This window comes from Canis lupus, chromosome 2, assembly GCF_011100685.1.
Source record: "Canis lupus familiaris isolate Mischka breed German Shepherd chromosome 2, alternate assembly UU_Cfam_GSD_1.0, whole genome shotgun sequence".
NCBI classification, from domain to species: domain Eukaryota; kingdom Metazoa; phylum Chordata; class Mammalia; order Carnivora; family Canidae; genus Canis; species Canis lupus.
The window spans coordinates 52,099,012-52,116,553 of record NC_049223.1 but is presented as its reverse complement, the minus strand read 5'-3'; the positions used below and the strand labels follow the sequence as shown (position 1 = coordinate 52,116,553).

The following is a 17,542-nucleotide window of genomic DNA, read 5'->3' as shown; positions in this document are numbered from 1 at the left end:
AAAAGCAGTATAAAGGGATTCCTTTGTAGTGAAGGAACAGTTCTGTATTTTGGTTGTGGTGGTGGTACATGAGTCTAGACATAGGATAAAATTTCTTAGAACTACGCACACACACACACACACACACAAAATGAATACTTATAGAAACTGATAAAATAGCAGTAAAATTCATAGTCTAAGTAATTGGATTATGTCAGCATCAATTTCTTGGCTTTGATAACAAAGATGTTACTTAGGGGTGGGGGGGGGAATAACTGAGTAAAGAGCATGTGGAACCTCTCTATATTATATTTTGGAACCTCCTCAGGGTCTGTAACTAGCTTAAAATAAAAATTTAATGGAATGGTTAAGCATTCATCCCATTGTTTATTCCTCTTCAAATACACTGATGGCTGAGGCTGTACCCACACGTTATCTGAACAAAATACAATTTATTTAATTTGAGAAATTCAATAGGGATCAGGGTCAGCTTCACTAATCACTCACACCCTCTAAAACTGAAGCTAAGGTCTGTAGAACGTAAGCAACCCAAAAGTGAAATTTGAGCAGGTGTTCTAGTTGTCTTATAAACATAGATTTCTTAGACTTTGAAAAACTGTCTAGAAATTTACTGCGCAGATCTGGGCCAATTGGTCACTTTAGGGAGTTGCCTGTCTTTTAACCCTTCTCTAAACAGACTTGCCTTTTCTCTTCTACATCTTCATAGCTCCTCTTATCTCTTTACTTGATAAAAACAATCCAACTCTTCTTGGCAGTTCCTATATTTTTGTCCAGAAATTTGATATTGGACAGCCTTCACTGAGTATTATGTATGGTCTCAAGGACGTGAGATATGATTTCTTATAAATTTCTCCTTCTATGCTCCAAAGTGCTTGAAGGACACATACCTGCTGTTTTTATTTCCTTCTGAAATGAGCACAGAGGAAGTGATTGAGTTGTAACTGCTCAGTTGCAGCATGGGGGCATTTCCAGAATTGCAGCTTTACACTCAGCCTACCACCGCAAATGGACCCTGAATAAAACTAGGATTGGTAACATGGAAGTGTATTTGTGGAGGTGGGGGCAGGCAAAGGAGGCAAATATATACTGAAAAGGAACAGATAGGGAAAAGGGGGAATCCTGTATATTAAGCAAAGATCTATCCATCCCTCTCAATCTCAGTTCCTACATCTATAAAATGGGAGCTTTGACTTGAAAGCCTAATACAATAATATTCTATCATTTGAACCATACTAATAAATTAAGCAAGTATCTCAGAAGTAGATAGAGTCACTTCTCCAAATGCAGCTCATTCTATAGCTCAAACAAACTTTTTCTTGTATTTTATCTCGGAGAATTTAAATACAAGCAGCAAGGAGAGACTTCAGAAATAACTTTCTCCCTGATTCTATTCATAATTAAACTTTAGTCATCAGATCAAGTAAATCTATTCCTATCCACAATTTCCAATCTGTTTCCTAGAGCTTCTGAGTGAGAACTGGAATAGAGAAAAATAGTCTGCCACTCTTGGTCCTTCCTTGTTCACAATCCACACTGGGAATTGAAGGAAAAAAACATAAAAACCATACTGCAGGCTCCAAAGCTGCCTTGTGCTAGGGGAAAGAATGTTTTCCTATCTCGGTCTACCTTTGACTTGCAGGATTTATTGCCTGTTGAGGCCTATGTATCACCCCAGTTCATATAAACAGGAAACACAATTCCAAGTAAAGAAGAAAAGGAAAGAGAGCAAACCAAGCACTATAGGTACAATGTACAATGAAAAATTAGCATATTGCTGAATTTCCTTCCCCCAAGATAATGTAATTCTGGACTGCCAAAGAGCTTGAGATTGTATATAGTCGATGCAAATCAGGTGCCTCATAGTCCCAGATGGAAAGTTCATAAGTCCAAAGTTAAACGGGGTGAGGATGCCCTGTTACAGACACTAGAAACAAGATTTCTGTCTGCCTGGGTCACATCCTCTCATGATTAGGTATGCCTTGAAAATACTAAAGGTCTAGGGAACTGAGGGGATCATCTGACACAAGCCTGATACATTTAGGAAATGAGAAATTCAACAGAACTTAATGATGCAGTATACCATGATATTGCTATAGGTTGTATAGTAGTGGTATGAAAAGTTAAGCTGAAGCTTCTACAGAGAACAACCTCCAAAATCCAGGGATGAGCCCTGGATACATGAATGAATACCTCTGTCATCGAGTTAGAAATAAAGAAGAGAGGTACAGGAAGTTGAGACAGGCTCCCTGGGATGGATTCTCTTTTCTCCATGAAAAAGAGGCAAGATTATTGGTTGCCAGTGAAGTGGGAAGAAGTCAGATGAGAAAAAGGAGTCCAGTATGAACATTTCGTTCATTCGACAAACACTCAGTACCTACAGTGTGCTGGTCAGGGCCAGAAACTGAATTCAAATTGCTCACAGGAGTATGACAGGAAAAAGTCTCCAACAGTTGCCAGAAAGCCTTAAGCACAACTGACTGGTTGCAGACTGAAGGATCACCCCAACAAGGCTGGAGAATGGGTACTGTTAATAGCATCAATATGAACACTTGAATGGAATGAGATTTCCTCTGGCTGTGCCTGGAAGCTAGTATAGAAGTAAAATGCAGAGGCTTACATGGGTTCAGAGTTGAGACTGTGAGAAAGGTACAGCAGAAAGACAAGAGGGAAAAAGAACACTGGTGGCAGAAATTAGAGAGTAAGCCAACAGTGAAGAGAGGGGGTATTTAAATGGACGAGGAAACACACCCTCTAGAATGGTAACAGACCTAGACACGATGTAAGATTTCAAACACTTAGGTCTCAGTGAGCTTCAAGAGAAGGTTGAGGGAAGCAAAGAGGTAAGATTGATAAGAGAGGTTTTTTTTTTTTTTAATGACATTGCAGTTATGAATTCAGAAAATAAAACTGGAGTAAGTTGCTGAAGCAGACGCATATGTGATAAGGAGATCAAGAAATGTGGAGGCTAAGGTACTACGAGTGTGGTCCACCTGAATTTTGGAGTGATAAGTCAAAGTGTGACTCATATGCAGGGGCTGGATGAAGAAATGGACGATCACAAGGGCAGAGACCTCAAAAGATAAGCTCTTTTACATAGGATTATGTATTGATCTGGAAGTAGAAATAGGAATTTAGAGAAACACAATACAATCCTGATTCAGTGGCATGTGGCATGTCAAAGAAAGAGCAACCTCACAGGATAAAAGAAGATGAAATAAACAGTGGTATTTTCAAAGACCAGTCAGGCTTCCATTAGGGCAAAACACTGGAGGAAACTTCAGGGAAGAGAATATTGGGGAGACTGGTGAAGGAAAGGTTGGCAGGAAGGATAGGTAGGAAATGCAGTAGAAAAAAAAAGGATAAGAGGGGATCCCTGGGTGGCTCAGCAGTTTAGCGCCTGCCTTCGGCCCAGGGCATGATCCTGGAGTCCTAGGATTGAGTCCCACATCAGGCTCCCTGCATGAAGCCTGCTTCTCCCTCTGCCTCTGTGTGTGTGTGCATGTGTGTGTGTGTGTGTGTGTGTGTCATATGTAAATAAATGAAAATTTTTTTTAAAAAAAGGATGAGAAGAAAAAAACACAAGGCTACAATACAAGAGATGTAAGTAAGAAAAGATCTAAGTAAGAAGATGGATTCCTAGAGAAGCTGGTAGCTTGAGAAGTGGCTAGATTAATCATTTTAAGACACTTTGTGAATCACTTTTTTTTTTTAGTTTTTATTAAATTCCAGTTAGTTAACATACATTGTAATATTAGTTTCAGGTGTACAGTATAATCATTGCATAGGAGTGGCCAAGGTTAATTTAGATGCAAATAGAACTCTGGTTGGGTAGTGGTTCCAGTGACTGCTGATGCTTAGGTAAGGAAACTATCCACTGTGCTCTGTTGAGTTGCTGGCCAGGTGGGTAAAAAGTACAAGGAAATATTGTAAGAGTTGAATTCTCGGAGGGGGCGGGGGGAGAAGTAGAGGGTAATTGCCATGGGATGGTTGCCAAAGGAAGGGGCAGGACAAAAAGCGGGGTGAGGGTGAAGGTTGGGGATGGAGTTTTCTAAGCACGTTTAAGTTACCATGGTAATCAGTATTAGTACTGAACAGCCTGAATGTCTCTTATACCCCTATCATTCTGTTTTCTTTTCTATGGATAATGTGACTTCTATGATTGATCATTTTTATTTTCATTGGCTGCCAGGAAGCTCAAAAACAAGTCTGGCTTGTCACTAACGAGACTTTAAAGCATACATTTGGAGTAATGATGATGTCGCAGGTTTCATTTTATTCCTACTAAACTTATTTCTTCCTTTCATCAATTTTGTCACTGAATTTTATTTCTTTTAGGCTTGTTTTTTTTTTTAATTTACTTATTTATTCATGATAGACACACAGAGAGAGAGAGGCAGAGACACAGGCAGAGACAGAAGCAGGCTCCATGCAGGGAGCACGATGTGGGACTCGATCCCGGGACTCCAGGATCACACCTTGGGCCGAAGGCAGATGCTCAACCCTGAACCACCCAGGCATCCCCTAGACTTGTTTTTAGAAGATGTCACCACTATGTTTAAAAGGGAGAATGGGTATAAATAACAAATATAATGGTCTGTGATTATTTCAAATCTTGCACAAGGGACATAGTTAAATATTTAGATAATACACACCCATGAGAAAGCATTCATTACCATAGATCTCTTAAGAATATCAACGATTCTGTAAGTCATATTTGCTGCCAAGTGACATCTATGTACTCTAATTTTGATTTTAATATTGCATAGGCAGTGCTCAGGCTTCAAACTCCCATGTGCTTCATCGTTCCAGTGACCATTAAGTATCTAAACCCAAGAACTTTTGAGAGTAATAAGAAGCACCAATAATAATTTTACCAGGACAATAAGTATATACTGAGACATATGATCATCCTCCACACATAATCAATTTTTAAATGCAAGTTTAAGTCCCCAATCTGCCCTCATCCTTTAAGGAAAATCTTCACATTTGTTCTATTATTCTTGCCACTTTCTAGAGGAAAACAGCTTCATATAAAAATATGGGGACACTTGGGTGGCTCAGCGGTGAAGCATCTGCCTTCAGCTCAGGGTATGATCCTGGAGTCCTGGGATCAATTCCTACATCAGGCTTCCTGCATGGAGCCTAGCCTGCTTCTCCCTCTGCCTGTGTCTCTGTCTCTGTCTTTATCTCTCTCTTTCTATCTTCTCTTTCATGAAAAACTAAATAAAATCTTAAAAAAAAAAAAAAAGAATCTGTTCAGTTCCACCATTATTGGGAATGTCCGCAGGGCTCTACTGACTTTCAACAAGGGATTATAAAGCTACTGGCTGTGATGTCTAGGAGCTCTCCTGCCAGTCCATCAAGCAACTGATTATTAGCTCATTATGCCTATGGTGAATACACCCAGAAGGATGGAAATGGAGGAAAGTGAATGAACGTAGACAGTTGTTCTGTTGCCTTTACTGTACCACTAAAATTGGTTTCACTTGATTATATCTATTCAATATGAAAATAAGTCTTGCACATTTGAAACGCAGTGTAAAATATCACATGTATCTTGTGGGCCAAATATGCACTGTTATCATTTGTGTTGAATTATGGCTCCACATGATTGTCAAAAAATAATATCCATGGCCATTTTGGTAGGTTTTTTTTTTTTTTTAAGTTCTTAAAAGGAGGTTTGTCCTTTTAGTTTTTGTTTTTAACACCAGGCAGTAATAAACCGACACCCACACCTTTGATCACCCTTTAATCCCATGCCTGGCTACCCATCAAAAAGTCAAAAAGGAAAATGCAGGGTGTGGTTCCAACCAAATGACAGTGAGGAACAAAATAAATTCTGATAGAAATACAGACTGACAAGTTTCTCATTCTCAGGTGGAACTCCCAAGACTACCTACATGGCAGGGCTTTCCAATTCTGAAAAGAAGGGCCCACCCTAAATTGTCATATATACTATCTAAGAATAGCAAGGGGGGGCCAAGTTATTTAAATTTTCTATTCTGAAAGATCTCCTTTCCAGGTAATTATTAAGCCATGCACCCTTCAGAAAGGGATGGTTCCAGAGTCCATGTGAATGCTTTGACTGCTTCTGACCAAAACTCTGTCTTTTCCTACCAAGGCAGGTACCTCAGTGTCAGAGGGGTATGAGACCTCTTAGTACAGCTACAAGTTTGTGAAAATGAAGAGCACTGGTCCAACAGAGGTTCAAAGAGTGAGTCCAGGTTGTTAGGTCTCCAAGTGTGAAATAAAAACCCCAGCTCGCCTCTGCAGCTAAAACCAAGAGAGGGGCATTGAGAAGTACCACAAGCAAAGCACAGGAGAACATACAAGAGCCAGCCTGGAGCAATTCCTGAGAGGTTGACAGATGACTTTGGTCTACCTGCAGCCCTTCTCTCTGGACAACAGTTCACTTTGGTATCCTGTCAAAACCAAGAACTGTTTGGACCAGATACTATGCCATACCCTACATGGTCCAGGCTGCATCAGTGTAGGGTTCACTCCATTCTACCTCAAGTGGTTTAATTCTCTGATCACACATCTTAGGCCAAGATTTATGTAATAAAAAGTAAACCTCTAACAGAATTTATTAATGATGATGACTATGATAAAAGAAGATGTGCTATTTTTTTTAAGTAACAGTTCCTACTATTTAAAAGAAATAAGTCCTCAGTGGAGTCACTTAGGCTAAACCCATCTAATCTAACTGAAGCTTCAGCCCCTTCAAAAATATATTCTTAATTGATCAGTCTGGAATGTCCTGGTCAGCACTAGTGAGGTAATCAACCCAATACATCTCTCTTATCCCCAAAGGATAATGACCTTGCTTGAAATAATCCACTCTTTGTCCTTCTGCCTATACTAGCCTCCTATTTTGTACAGCTCCTCCCTTCTATGTGCTAGATGCAATGTTGTCTGATTCGCGAATCAATGAATAAAACTAGTCAGGTGTTCAAATTTACTCCTGTGAATTCTGTTTTCGGTATGTTTTGCATATGACCAATTTGTTAAAAACTTGTATGCATGGCTTGTTAATGTGAGTTTCCACAATCACCCTGCCAGGGATATTCTGCTGTTAAGTCCATTATACAGATGAGAAAAAGTGAAAACAGGTAAGTGAAAAGATAAGTAAGTTAAGCAATTCTCTTAAAGAGGTATGACTGCTACCTAGGATGCAACAGGGAGTTACTAAATAAGAGGGCTGAAAGCTATCAACAAAAGAGAGGAGGGTAAGGGACAAAAGCAGGGAAGGGATGTGTTTCGTTTTGCAGAACCAACACTTGCAGCCAAGGAGACACCAATTAGGTGCTACACCTGAAAGTCCCTTGCTAGGATAGGTGTGCTGAGTTGCATTGGAGCTGAGGACCTGTGCAGAAACCCCCTAAATTGTTACCTTTAGATCAATATAATACTACGGTCTCCTCCTATTGGCAGAGTTTCTGCCATTTTCTGAGCACAGGATGTATGCACCAGCATGTTGACTGGCACACTAGGCATGCATGGTTGAACCAAAGTGACTACAGGACTCCTTACCCACTGATACAGTGAGTATGAGCTTCCTGTACTAACCCCACAAGAACTGAGTTCTTTGAGACCTCTCAAAGAACCTCTCCCCATCTCCTTACTTATAACAAGCAATATAAAGTTCTTTGCTTTCTACACTTACTTGCGTTCAATTTGATGTACTCCAAGCAGTGAACCTCTTTTTTTTTTTTTTAAAGATTTTATTTATTCATGATAGTCACACAGAGAGAGACAGAGAGGCAGAGACACAGGCAGAGGGAGAAGCAGGCTCCATGCAGGGAGCCCGACGTGAGATTTGATCCTGGGTCTCCAGGATCACGCCCCGGGCCGAAGGCAGGCGCCAAACCACTGCGCCACCCAGGGATCCCCAAGCAGTGAACCTCCTGAGTTCAGTTACATGACAAGTGACAAGGCTACAATTTAAACCAGACCCTTCTGACTTCAAAACCTTAAACTTTCTCATTCATTAATGAAGTTTCCAAAAGGAATCCATACAAAAAACTTTTCCTCTTGCAGCATGAGCCAGATAGATTAGCAAGACAGAGGCTTGAATTATACTTCTTTCCACATTCTTTTTTATTTTACCTTTCCAAAGATGGTCTATTCAACATGTAGTTAATTTTATGGACTCAAAGGTTTTGGCATGACATTTACTAGCAAGACACTTTCTTAAACACTTTGAGCTTATGGTCTGTGGGTGTGGGAATTCACTCTGTCCTAGGAATATTTTTCAAAGAAACAAAATAGGTTTCAACTTTTTCCACATTAGAAAAAGATCATATGGTATACTGAAAGGCAAAGTAATACAAAGTTCTTTAATTTTTACATATGGTAGATAACGTGACAAAGCACCAGTTTATTCTACTGTTTTGCAAATCATTTACTGACCCTGTTCAGAAAATAAGTAAATTACCAGAATTTTTTTTCAAGTTAAAACTCTTTCCTGCATCAGTGTGTAAATCATCTGATTGCGTTTCCTGAGGATAGACTCGGACATTAGGTAATTAACCAGGAAAACCTTCCTAATGTGGCTCTTTTTTGGTGAAAATTAATCAAATGGATAACTGTTGCCCTAAACTGTATCTGTCTGAAATCGTTATGGGATTTTGCCTCAACAATTCTGTTTTTTGTTTTTTGTTGTTTTTTTTTTTTTTCCCACTTAAAGATTCTACTCCTCTCCTTTATTCTCATGGTCCTGTAAAACTCCATATGAGAATCAAACATCATTTTCAAAGTTTTCCCGAAACAAAAATCTGGTGTTTTAGAATTACTACATTACGGACTGCAGCTACTTCACTAACAACGTAAGTAGGGTGCTAAACCAAAATCTTGGCTTTCCTTAAGCTCCAAGGATTGAAATAACCAGAAAGTAGAAGAGCACTGTTGTTTCACTACTCTACATTCATTTCCTCTCTTCTATTATTCTGATCTACCTCAGACTAACTGCTGCCCCAAACTGGAGACCGCTATCTGTTGTTCTCTCCCCCAACAGCTAGAGGAGAAATTCGAGTGGGCCTCACTGGGATATAAAAGGAAAACAGTTGGGCAGCCCGGGTGGCTCAGTGGTTCAGTGCTGCCATCGGCCCGAGGTGTGATCCTGCAGACCTGGGATCGTGTCCCACATCGGGCTCCCTGCATGGAGCCTGCTTCTCCCTCTGCTTGTGTCTCTGCCTCTGTCTCTCTCTGTGTCTCTCATGAATAAATAAAATCTTTAAAAAAAAAAAAAAGAAAAAACAGTTTAGTCATTTAAGACTTTATAATAAAAGCGGGAGTGGTAAATTCCAATTTGTTCAAGAAAAAAAGACATATTTAAGATAGGTTTGTAAAGGAATTTCATCCTTCCCTGAAAGAGCGAGGTTGATAACTTTGATCAATGAGGGGAAAAAAACAGGGGTGCCACAGGTTAACATGGCACCCAAAGTGAGCTTCCCTCCAGGTTGGCAATATGCTTTTGAGGGCAGGGTCTGTAACCTGAGAGAAATGTACTGAAATCCTGGTTTCATCCTCTATGTAATTTAAGTTATTTAATCTGTCTAACCAGTCTCAAAATATATATAAAATAAGAATGATAATAATGCCTACTGCATTGAGTTTTCCCGAGAATTAAATAAAGTAACACATGTAGGTGTTTAATACAGCGCCTGACATATAGTAAGCATTCTAAAAGCACGATCAATTTGTTATTATTTTTCCCATGAAGCCCTAGTGTTAAAAAAAACTGTTTGCAAAACCTAGTACATTTGGAATGGTTACTGACAACTGGTAATAAGGCTATAGGAGAATAGTCAAACCAATGTATTTAATGTTTTAGGTAAACACAGGGTTTTATTATTCTCTACCTGTTACTTTTTCTCTAGTTCTGCCAACTTGCTTTTATTACTTTCCTACACTGAAGTTAATTGCTGACCCATCATACTACATCTGAACAAACTGTGATGTTCTGTGAAACCTATATGCCAAGGTCTTCACTTAAATGAGAAATTTACAATGCTACCATTTAACCTAAATATTATCAGTAAAAGCACCTGTTTTATTCATTAAAAAGTGAACAGAGAAGAAATTTATGTATTTGAATAGAAGATTCCATGTATCATCACCGTCAGGGATGTTACTAAAGTCTTAGAGTGAATGTGATAGAAATCAACATGTAGCAGTATCAAAACATTTAGGGTATTTCTGAAAGCTCAGGGTATAGCACTAGTGGGTGAAGAATCATTTAAATTTATCAGAGCAAACAGTCATGTCAAAAACACAGTTTCATTCATCATGCCATATACTGTGTTGACTCTCCATTAATGAGGTGTACTTAGAAAGTTCAAATACCCAGCCATGTTTCATTTTGATGTGCAAGATTTCGAAGACTGTAAACACTTGAGAGGGAGAAATTTTTCTGGGTGGTCTTGGTAAGGGGAAAGGGGACATAATTAGGAATGACACAGCAAAGGGAAGAAAGGCTAACTTTAATCTGAGAAAACAGCTTTTCTAACAACACCAAGAGCCAACATGATATTAACTATCTAAAGGAAAGTGAAAAAGATCAATGATACAAAAGAACTTGACAAAGTGCAAAATATGAATTTCTCAAACATCATTAACACAAATTTAGCTGAAAGCAAGAGCTAAATAGATAGTAGCCCACATCTGCTTTACTTTGAAATGTGAAATGAACAGAATAACCAAGCGCGAACATTTGTATTTCAGACTGTGACTTTCACATCACGCTTGGAAATCTCAGCAAACATGACAACTGAAGAGTGAACCAGGCCAAGGGCCAGCAAGAATCTCAACTTTGCTTCTGCCCCATTCTCTGGCTTAGGTCTCAGTCAACTGAGACCAGGAAATCAGGGAGATCTTTTTCTAGAACTAATATTTTGGATGCAGAGATCATGAATCGTCCCAAAACTGGCAAGAGAAGTGTGAAGAATTTGGAAAGGCACAGGAAAGCAGCCCAGCCAGCACTGATGCCTCAAAGAGAAGGGAGCAGAAAGGACTGAAAGACTGCCAGAGGACAGCAGTAAAGGGTGGAAGAAGGAAAGCCACAGTTGTTCTGGGAGAAAAGTGCAAGGCATGATGGGAAAACAGCTCTTCCAAAGGGGCCAAGAACAGGAAGCTGCTCTCATTTAAAAGAGAAAGTTGTTTACTCTATCCAGAATGGCTTGCCTCTGATATCAAGTTCATCCCTTCCTTCTCCTTCTCTCCCATGACCCCAAGTACAGTGTGAAAAAATGGTCAACTTATTGGCATTAATTTTCCATGCTTTTGGATGTCTATAATTAAAAGTTGGCAAATGACACAAAAGTGGGAATACAAGGAGAAGAGGACAGGGAGAATATGAGAAAGAACACTGAAGAAGAGGAGGAGAAAGGTCAAGAGTCTATAGGTAGTGTAAAGAAGGCAAGAGTGTACTTCAGCGGTGTAAGGGGGGAGGGGTCTGGATGATGCGCTGGGCTTGAGGAGCTCAAGACACTTCCAGACACAAAACACTGGGATTAGGAAATAAAGAGTAACAATTCCTATGGCTAAAATGGAAAAGATTTCCTGTGGAAAAACTTGAGGCAGCTCAAAACGCTGGGACTGATCACATTTGGTTTCTTTTACAAATGCCCTATTATAAAATATGAATACTAAATCACCTTGAAGTTCTCGTTTTCAAGCTCAGTGAAGCTGCAGAACTTCTAGAACTTCTCTACTTTAATTTTAGGTTTCTGAATTTTTCAGAGTTGTGAATCGTGAATGGCAACCAGGCCAGCTCTTACCTGATTCAGAGAGACCATCTTGCTTGATGAGCCAACCCCTTTCCTCTCACAGGAGTCCATTAAGCAGTGTGGTCTAAGTGCCATGTAGTCTTGCCAGTGAGGTGATATCTCAGATGACTGGCCAAGGTCTAGGATTAAGAATGCAGATTTCACATCCCAGCTATCCAGGCACTTGAATGAGCAATCACATGAAATCCTGGAACTCTTCTGACCCCAAAAACAATCCTTGCATTTAGGTCATACTTGAGAGTTGGCCAAAGCCATTTACATCAATGTTCTATTTTTTTTTTTTTTTACATCAATGTTCTAATCTGATTCTCACAGTGAACACAAGATGGATTAATATTTCCTACTTTTCAGGTCAGAATAGTAGTAAGACTCAGAGAATTTATGGGACTTGCCTAAAGTCACACAGTTAACTTCCTCTAATACCAGTCTACTTACTAAAGTAACTTTTATTTGAAATCATTAAATTGTATGGGGCTTAAGAAATTTCTAAGAAATTAGATAATGACAAGTATGCTAATACAAGCATAGTATTTGTAAGTAATGCAGTCAAGCACATTTTGCTTCTCTCAGTTTGTGTATGTAAGAAACCAAGTATTTGAAAATTTGTATATACTAAATACACTGAATCTTATCACTACCCCAAATTTATGCTATTCTTAAGAGACTATTTTAGGAAAAAGCATTTCTCCAAGAAGTTTCTGTAGAACTCAAGGTAGCCTGTATGTGAGAAAGACACAAGTATCCACAAATCCCAATCAAAGACTTGGATTCCTTTAAAGGAAAGACCTCTCCTGTTGAGAGAGAGATCAGTGAAATGGTTAAGCACACAAACACTATGCCAGTCTTCCCTGGATTTAAAGCTTGATTCCAACACTTACTAGATAGCTGACGCTGAGCAACTTATTTAATCTTCATCTCTGTTTTCTCATGGGTAAAATGGAGATAACTTATTATTGACCCATTGGGATACTGTGACGATTTGATGAGTTAACATCTTTAATGTGCTCAGCATCATCTTGATAGTAAGATCTACATATGTAAGTTACCACTATGCCCATCTGCCAAGCACTGTACACTAGATGCACTGGGGTCCTTTCCAATTCGCAAAACAACCCCAAGAGATATGTATCATTACATCAAGTGGAAGGGAATAAAACCTCAGAGAAGTAACTAGCCCCAGGTCACATGGCTAATAAATGGCACAATCTGCAGCCCTGGTCTCTGGGCTCTAAGCATCCTTGGTATTTCCATCTAGAGGTGGAGGTAGGGGGAGTCAACATGGCTGCCATGTGCTCTCCTTCCAAATACAGACCCACGTTTCAAGCTTCAATTCCACAAACCTATAATTATTCATTTAAAAGTTATTTTTTTTAACAAAGGAAGTTTCTTAAAGAAATTGGTATTGCCCAAAGTTTAAAAAGCCATAAGATAAAATTTGTAAATACATATGGTGATGGATGTTAACCAAATTTGTTGTAGTAATCAATCAGTTCATAATACATACAAATATCAAAACACTGTGGTGTACACTTGAAACTAATACAATGTTATAGGTCAATTATATTTCAATAAAAAGAAAAAAAAGAAGTCACAAAGTTACGAGGCATGCTGCAATTGTACAGGATCTTATAATCTGCCCAACACTTTCATGGAGTATCCCATTTAATTTTTATAGTAAACAGTCATCTGCATTCTATAGTTGGAACAACAGGTTCAGATGTTGGATCATTCCAGTATTTCTAGGCCATACATTTCAGAAACCATTCTGAATCTGAGTATAAAGCTCTTAGCTCTGTACACTTCCCTTTCTAATTTATACCTGACTTATCTTGTTTCTACTTTTTTTTGAAAAAAGTAATGTGATGCTACTAATCAGATGTACCCCCACTGAGCCATCTACCAAATACAACTGTTGTACCTGCAATAGGATGTATCCTATGGGAGCAAGACACACACCTAACTGGCCAGAACCTCTTTAACTCTGTGATGAAGGTCCCCTACATAGCACAGTCTATGCTTTAAGTAGCTTCTCCAGTAAGTACCAATGGAACATTTAGCAGAAAATAGTGAAGAATTATTAAATAATTGTTATTAAGAGGATTTCTTTAAAATAAACTTTCTTTTGTGAGTGACTAAAAATTTTATTTCTATGTCTATTCACTAGGAATGGTTACAAGTAGCAAAAGAAAATATAAAAATCGTCTTCATTAATTTTATTTCCACTAGTAAAATACACTTTACCTCTGAGAATTAAAAATGTGGCCATCTTCAATCCTGTCTTAAACTATAAAAGGGGTAGGAAATGTGTGCATATAGAGTATTTTTCAAGATTCTTGCCTTAAAAACTTTCAGGAACGTCAATGCAGAATTAGAGTGTTTCAATATTCCTCCACAAAAGGATGGTGAATCTAGCCACTTTTCCCCCTCCTGCTTGCTATATCCCAGAAAAAAGATCCAAAGGCATTTCTCTGAAATTGTATTTTGAAAAATTTCAAAAGTACCCTCTGTAAACTGCTACTCAGCAGAAAGAAATTGCCAGTTTCAGTTCACGTGGGACCTACAAATTCAGAAATCAGAAGGAAAAGCTTTGCATCCAGTGATTTGAGTTGGGTGATGCAACTGAACTATTTCATTGGAAGATTTCAAGCTGCAGTTCTAAGTAGAAAGTGAAAAATAGATAGGATGTCATGGTATTTATAACTTCTCCAAGAACTTTAGACAAGTAAGATTTGATACACTCTAGGGAATGATGTCCCTTTTAGAGCTCATTCCAACATCTTCTAAGAACAAATTGTTTCCAGGACTAACTTCAAAGGGAATCACACAAGCAGGGTTTATTAAGCTTTATACCACAAACTTTTCAAATCAGTAAGTATCTTAAATCAAGTATGCCGATATCATCAGCTAGGTAATGAAAAAGAAAATTATCTAGTTTTTCAAGTCTATTATTTCTCCTTTCACAAATATATTATTATCTATGATTCTAACTGTTAATATTGGCATCTTTAGAAATTGTCAGTAAGATTTAAATCGTGTTTATTTTATATGGGCTAAAATAGGAGCAGTCGGGGGGGCGGTAGGGTTCTCATGAACGGATTCAGTTCAAGTCACTTGCTTTAGTGTTTAATGAAATGGTGACATGTTTTGGAAACAGCAATGTTTCTAGGTCCCTAAAGCAATGTCAAATCCAGGACTTCCTTCTCAATACAGCCAAGGTTGTAAGTTCCAACTTTGCGGATAATAAGGAAACAGGCTTTCTGTTGTGGTGGCCAAAACACATGTGTCCACTCCAGTGACCATGTCATGAAACAAAGAAACAAAACATAGGAAAAGTAGAATAGGGACAGTGCTGAGCCTAATTAATTGGGCAAGGCTGGCCCACCACAATAAACAGCAGATTATTTGAAACCACTCCTGCAACACTCCTTACATCCTTCATGAGAACTCAGGAATAACAAGACTTCAAAGAAGAGGATCTGTAGAGGTATACGAGCAGTGCTACAGAGGACACAGAAAATGGCAAGGAAAACACCACTGGTGGAAGACAACAACAATAATTACACAGTGCATTAGTTTTGTGTCCTATGAATGAACTCTAACGTCATTTCCTCAAAATCATACCTCATCCATTTTTAACCTGATAGAATGTACTTTACACCAGAGAAACAGAAAGAACATGTTAAATTACAAATGCCCTTTGAGAACATCGGCGTTTAGTGGGTTACACAGTTCCCTCTTCCTTCCATCTACCATACTGGTTTGAGTCAATGCTGCCACTGTTGAAAAAAAAAAAAAATGGTGCCACTGTTGGCCGGCAAAAGCACCCACACATCACTCAAAATCCTTTCCTCACAATAATCTTCTCACTTGGAAGGCATGTACATACACTACCTATTCCTATTTTTTAAACTAATTATATCTCAAATGATCTCTTTACCAAACAAGTATATATATTCTCTGTAAGCCCTTTCCTCTTCTCCTTTTTTAACTCTTGTCTAATTACTTCAGCAAAACCTCTCATCTTCTCATCAGCTACAAACAACAATAAAAAGTTCTTGTTGTCTCAGAGTTGTAGGTATATAAAAACATTAGTAGCACAACTATATCAAACAAAAGGAAAAGCTTTAAGTTTCAAGTGCAATGAGATAAAATAAACATCTATTTCTAAAGCCCTTAAAAGAACTCACAAATTTAAAATCTTCTCCAAAGTTTCTACTTCTCTTTCCTCCTTTCCCTTAAACACAATTATCTAAACATAAAATCTAACAGTTGGCTTTCTCTTTTTACTAATATTTTGACAGCATTGCTCTTTTTCTTTAATTTTATTGCAAATGAGTGTATTTAGCTCTCTCAAGGCTTAAACAGACTACGGATTTGTCTGAAAACTGAACTATTCTTCATGACGTTGTTCCCAGGGGAAAAAAAAAAATATACTGGTGTTCCAGATATTTCAACTTCAAAATAACTGCCAAAAAGAATTCATTCAAAAGAAGGAAAACACTGACTTTTGAAAAATTTGACAAAGTGAACTATGCATCAGGGAGTAACAAAAACATAAAGCCAAATGGACTTGCTCTTCATTCACTGTCACCCAGAGCCGCACTGAAAGGTAACAGGGCAAGGTGGTGAAGTAATGCATGCTTTGGAGTCAGATGGCTTGTATCCAAGTTTTAGCTCTGCCACATACTAACTGGAGAGCTTGAGCAAATTACTTACTCTTTTAGTGCCTAAGCCGCTTCAGCCCTAAAATAGGGATAATCGTAGAACTGGTGTCAGAGATGCTATGAGAACTTAAAGAATTAATTCATACAAAGTTTATAGAATAATTCTTGACAGATAGCAAACCTTTAATAAATGTTTGGGATGATGATGATGATGATGATGATGGCATCAAACACTAGAATTTCTTCTTTTGTCTCCCCTTACCAAACTTGCATGGAGATGGGTACACCAATGAACTAAAAAAAAGACTGTATTAATATTGTATACCAATTATATTTCAGTTAAAAATAAAAGGCTTGATGACATCCCACGTACAGTATGTGTGATAAGAGGTGAATATGCCAGGAGGCAGGAAAGCCTGCAAAGTGACTACTACTATCATCCAGAGTTAACAGGTCCTAAATTAACCCAACTGTAGTGGGAATAAAGAAGAGTAGAATGCTCTGGGGAGGGAGGACAAACTCTCAGAGTCCAAATGGTAATAATGTTACCCTCTTGCTAACACTAATGCGAATAATCCCAACATAACACAGAAATCCGTCAATAGCAAAACAAACATCGTTAGGTGACCATATTTCCAGAACTCTATCTGCTTTCTAGAATCTTCAGGACTCTGTTGTCAAAGGAAGTTGGAATATATTATCCCTAAGGTCCTTTACTGTTCTCAAGTAATCCCATTTTTCCAGGGTAAACATCAATGTTACTAAGTATTCTCCTTAAAAAATATCAAGATGCCATAGGCAAGGTGGGGGTGGGCACTGACAGCCTCGTAACATTTTATTTCTTCACAGAAGAAAATAATTTGGAGCAAACAAGGTAAAAATAGCAACATTAGTTAAAGACTTCCGAGAAGATGAGAATATGGGTATTTTATTTTCTGAATTGTTTCAAATATTTGATATTTAAGTTAACTAAAAAAAATGGAAGCACAATCCAGAATGGGCAGAAGCTAGCATGTAGTTGAGATGAATAAAAATATACTGACATGTCTGTTAAAATTTCTATTTCAGTTTCTAGTCATATGCTCTCAA

At 38.3% G+C, this 17,542-nt stretch overlaps 1 long non-coding RNA gene across 4 annotated transcripts in view; it reads right to left on the bottom strand.

Annotated features, from left to right (window-relative positions):
- LOC111092486 overlaps positions 1–17,542 on the bottom strand; it is a 491,589-nt gene that overhangs the window by 287,043 nt on the left and 187,004 nt on the right. For all 4 annotated transcript variants that reach the window (XR_005355617.1, XR_005355615.1, XR_005355616.1 and 1 more), the window contains exons 9-10: positions 16,635–16,747; positions 11,781–11,908 (exon numbers count right to left, since the gene is read on the bottom strand). This is a non-coding gene — a long non-coding RNA (uncharacterized LOC111092486). The remainder of the gene's footprint in view (positions 1–11,780; positions 11,909–16,634; positions 16,748–17,542) is intronic.